At 34.2% G+C, this 5,371-nt stretch overlaps 1 long non-coding RNA gene across 1 annotated transcript; it reads left to right on the forward strand.

The window, feature by feature from the left end:
- Positions 1–550: 550 nt before the first annotated feature.
- On the forward strand, positions 551–3,050 carry LOC121426237. Its single transcript, XR_005971583.1, has 2 exons — positions 551–2,068; positions 2,678–3,050. It is a non-coding gene; the product is annotated as an uncharacterized LOC121426237 (long non-coding RNA).
- Positions 3,051–5,371: the final 2,321 nt, after the last annotated feature.

Here is a 5,371-nt window from a genome sequence, read left to right on the forward strand (position 1 = left end):
CTCACTGGTCACACCATTCCTCGTAATATTTTTTCCTGCCATGTACAGGGGCCGCGGAGGGGGGGGGGGGGGGGGGGGGCTGGGGGCTCCAGCCCCACGTTTTTTTTCCCAAAATCGTGTACAAAAACGTAAAAATTACCATATGATTGTGATTTATAGCATGGTCACCCCCCCCCCTCCCCACTTTGAAAACGTACTGCTCAGCGGCCCCTATACGTACCTTTTAATTTTGAGAATATCACTCTTGAACAAAAAAAACGCCTGGAAAGATCAATATAACTCTACCCATAAGCAGCAATTATGTAATAAACCACTATAGAAAAATTCTCAATCCCCCCCCACAAGGTGAGATACAGCTGGCCTATACCCCGGGCCTATACTTTGGTCAACGAACACAAAAGAATGCGATCTACCACAAAAAGCCATTTGTGTGTATCGTTGGTTTGTTTGTATACAAAAGCCACGTGCGTTAAGCACCTGTGTGTATAACCATGACCGATCAATGGGTATGGGTACAGCCCATAAAGTTAAATACGTATTTAGGTTTATATAAGGGTCATTCCATGGGGTTGGGGCAAAAATTGTGACATCAGGGTCAAAAAATAGAAATGTAATAAATGAAATGTTTTATTTCTTATATGTTTCATGGGACAATCCTTCAACTAAATCCACTTACAGGCATTTCATACCACCCTGCATATTGGAGTAAACTGAGAAATAAGATTTGACAAAATACCACCGTTACATGGACATCATTTATCATCCTTACTAAGACTATGCTCTCCCACTGTCAAAATAAAGGGGTTGATCTCCATTACTCTTGATAAATATTTTGCTAACAACATTGTTAGTCATTTTATTCCACACTTTTCAACATGGCATATATATTTTGAAAGATTTAGCATCAATAAATGGAACTTGATGCTCTGTGTGTATACCAGTGCCATGTTCTGTGTCGTTCTTTTTTCTCACCAGTCTAGAAAATTGAATTTATGATGGCATGTAGAACTAAATAGTTGAGAGAAGTCATGCCTCAACAGAATGGAATATTCTCTTTGGACAAAATAAACTACTCTTTCTGGCATAACCTTCTATTTTTGGTGTTACCACCGTTACATGGACATCATGTCTCAGTAACAGAGGTATACTTAGAAGCAATGTTAAGTTAATGTCCATTAATGGCCATTACACACCAAATTCCACTTCATGCCTTAGAATATTTGCACAAGATCAATTGATTACACTAAAGAAAACATTTTGCATGTCAAATTCTTTGCAAATAAAAGCAAATTAAATTAGAGTTTAAACAAGGAAAAATGTACAAAATTATTGACAAATTATATTTAAAATCATACTACGATAATCCTCAAGTTTCCACTTCCGTCTACCTCTGGAAACATTTACGTTTCTGCCTAAATGGAAAAAACAAAACAGTGCTATCTTATGATCTCCAATTCTTTTTACTTTAAAATAACTCCTTCAAGATATTACTTTCAAATGTACATACCACCGTTACATGGACATCATGTCTCAGTAACAGAGGTATACTTTGAAGCATTGCTAAGTTAAGGTCCATTAATGGCCATTAAACACCAAATTCCACTTCATGCCTTAGAATATTTGCACAAGATCAATTGATTATACTTAAAAACATTTTTCATGTCAAATTCTTTGCAAATAAAAGCAATTTAAATTAGAGTTCAAACAAGGAAAAATGTACAAAATTATTGATAAATTTATATTTCAAATAATACTAAGGTAATCCTCAAGGTTCCACTTCCGTCTATCTCTGGAAACAAATGTTTCTGTCTAAAGCGGAAAAAAACAAGAGTGCTAGCTTATGATCTCCAAATCTTTATTACTTTAAAATATCTCCTTCACGGTATTACTTTCAAATGTACATACCTCCGTTACATGGACATCATGTCCTTGTAATGATCATATTGAATAGTATTACATGTACTTGCCATTCTTTTAGTATCAACACACTAATGCGAGTTAACTCATCTTACTCAAGTGTAGAAATACAACATCTACAGGCAAGCTTCTAAAATGCATCAATGAACAGGTAAAATGTTTTTTTTTTATTCATACATGTACACGATTATAATTTTGATACCTTTGATACAATACTCGGGTGAAAAAGATGTAGGGAAAAGGTACTAGTTTAGTTCTTCTAAGCTACATGTATGGTTTTTCAAGACAAAACAACACAAAGTTGGCATGCAATTCATGGACAATGCATTAATACCTTACACATATAACTTGTTCAATTTGTTTACTCTACATGTAACTTATTTTACCTCAGTTACATGGTAATGTAGTTCTAAGTGACATTAATTAAAATATAATCATGTCTTCACTGGAATAAATGCATTGGATAAAACAGTAAGTTCCAGCATGCCAAAAGGACAATTGTAAAGTACTTAGTGGACAAATTGAATAAAAAACTTACACCTGTTGTTTGAACATAGAGTTGTGAACAAGAAAGTAAAATGTATTATTTCTACTAAGCTATTCTAATAAATGTTCAAGAATAACACTGCAAACTACAATCTTTTCCTTTGGTTAAAAACTCTATGGTAAACTTCTTACTGGCAAATGCAAAAAAAAGTATTACACTGTACACTAAACCTGACAATAAGAAATAACATGCAATATTTCTCTCTGCATTCAGGTTACAAGTTTATGAACTTCAAGATGATCGGTGACCCAATGACAACTGTGTGGAAGAGGACTCTGTCAATGTCACAAAATAGATAGAGGTAGAATTGTGCCTCGCCATCAGGCCAGGAGTACAGGTCACCAGATTGACACTTCATGTACTGAAGATATACATTTTTACCTTCGAAAGAGGCTACCTGTAGTTATTTGAGAAAAATAGTATTTGGAAGTTTGACTATTTTTTTACACAATTCAAATTATTACATTTTAATCAACAAAACTTGCTGGATTGTTTCCACGATATTTTATATTATTATATGAAATCATTTACTCATGTACATGTCTTGACATTTTCTCATTAAAGTAAGGGGGGTGGATTACTAGGGCAATGACAAGGAATCTGATCTGTTCTTGCAAAATACACCCTCACTTTGTATTTTTTTCATAGCAATTAGAATTCATCATTTCCTAGTTCATAAATTAAATATAAAGTTGTTTTATACAAGGTTTTTGTATTTGCTTTCTTGTGTTCTACTTTGTTTTCACAATACAATTACTTGCCCATTACCGGTACCTTTTCATAAATTATCTTTACTTTAATTTTGTTTCTCAATGGATGAATTTAATCTAATTTTATTCTGCATTATAATCAAGGGTGGTTATCTCGACAATTCCATTTAGTTTTGTATGACCATCCTATTTAATTTTCAACTATGAAGTTTAATTGTTCAAGCAATTACATAATATATTTATGTTTTATTGGAATTAAATGAATTAATGGAATTCAAATCTGCAATTTACCTTCTGATACAGCAAATAAACTCTTGTGAAACAAACTCGATTGTGTCACTTTTTCTTTTCTTCGCTTGTACATGTTTTTAAAATGTCGTTATATTGCAATAAAAAAAATCACATTGAAAACAATCACAAAGGCTTTTGCTTTCTGATAAAACAAATACCCACCCCCTCTCCTAACAATTGAATAAATATAAATTAAAATACGGTTGAAAAAAATCCTTAACAACTGAATATATAGAAATAAAAATATACAATTGAAAAAACGGAGAAAGAACTGAGGGAAAAAGAATGAGTGCTGAAAAGTATACCAACATTCAACAAGATTAAGTTTTGGGAAGGTTAAGCCTATAGCTAAGAATTACTAGTAATTGAATTATTCCCATGCTTCATCATACACAAAGCCCATCTACTATGTGTAGGGGGGGGTAGTAACAGAAAAATTATTTTGCCCCTCCCCCCTCCTTTCGGGCTGGGATCAGCTGACGAGCAAAAAAAAAAAAAAAAAAAAAATTTTTTTTTTTTTGGGGGGGGGGGTCTGCCTCCCCCGTGGCGCCGCCACTGGTTCTAAATTCTCATTTTTTTTTGCAAATTCAAATTTGATCATCAGGTCTTTAATACCCATATTACCTAGAATCAGTAGGAGCCAATTTAAACAAGGAGAAAATTTGTACCAAATTTGAGATGTCACCGTCATGATCATCAGTGAAAGAGCTGTTTCTGAGTATCCATTGGCCTATTGAATCAACATATTTTTGTGTAAAAAAATCAACTAAATTACGATTGAATCATGTCAGCTACCATTCAAAACATGTTTGCACGGAATCACAGTAATAAAAGCATTATTTTCTTTGGAACCATTCAGCAAATCTGGAACAAACACGACAATGTCTCAATCACATATTTCACTTACACGAGAAGCTACATGTGGGACCGAAGTGAAAGATGATAGAAAATTAGCGAGATTTTTCAAACTTAAAAACACTTTCTGCATGGTAATACAGTTCCATATTTTAAAGATATGGTTTAACTAGTTTCAAAATACGAGTATCGGGATAAATCTCCGTACTTACGTCGCTTTGAAAGGGAAAACATCGTGGATATCCAATCCACCGTTACACAGACATTGCAGGAACATTCCCAATTGCAATGCTTCAAAACACCCGCTATCATAGCTGTTCATGTGCATGGTGATTTCGGCTAACAACCCGTCCGTCTGATACAACGACGGTCTCTTCTCCGGTGTCTCCTTCTTACATACGCGATGAAATGTGATCCACCGTTACAAATTTGGCCCGGACATCGCCCAAAACATCGGCGACTCTCGATTAATTTAGATGACATTACCATAGGTTTTCAAAGCTAATCTTTTGATTAACAGTTGCTTACTTCCTGCCCTTTATTTCTGACACATAATTTTGGAAAAAATGATTTCTGATTTTTAGATATAAACCACATTACCGCCGTTACAGAAAAAATAAACGAGGACATCGCATGTAACGGTGGTATGCCGATTTGTAGGAATGATTTATGATATGAAGTCTCTTTTCATTTGCTATCCCATTACTGTTTTGTTATTAAACAAATGTTGCTTTATCAATTATGGCCATTTGAATTTGACTAAGTCTATCTTTTGATTAGATATCTTCAACTGAAAATGACCATTTTGGATGTCACACTTGGTACCCAAAAAAAGAGTCTGGACATCATCATTTAAAGTCTCACCATCAATAATACTTGCAGTTCAACATTTTTATTTCTGCATCAAGTAATTGCTTACATAACTGCCTTCCAACAAAACCACATTGCAACATCAAAACACCAAACACATTTTCAGGATAAAGCTAACAATTCATAAGGAACACAAAAAAGTGCTGTTGCCCCAACCCCGTGGAATGACCCATAACTCTAT

Source organism: Lytechinus variegatus, chromosome 13 (assembly GCF_018143015.1).
Source record: "Lytechinus variegatus isolate NC3 chromosome 13, Lvar_3.0, whole genome shotgun sequence".
NCBI lineage: Eukaryota > Metazoa > Echinodermata > Echinoidea > Temnopleuroida > Toxopneustidae > Lytechinus > Lytechinus variegatus.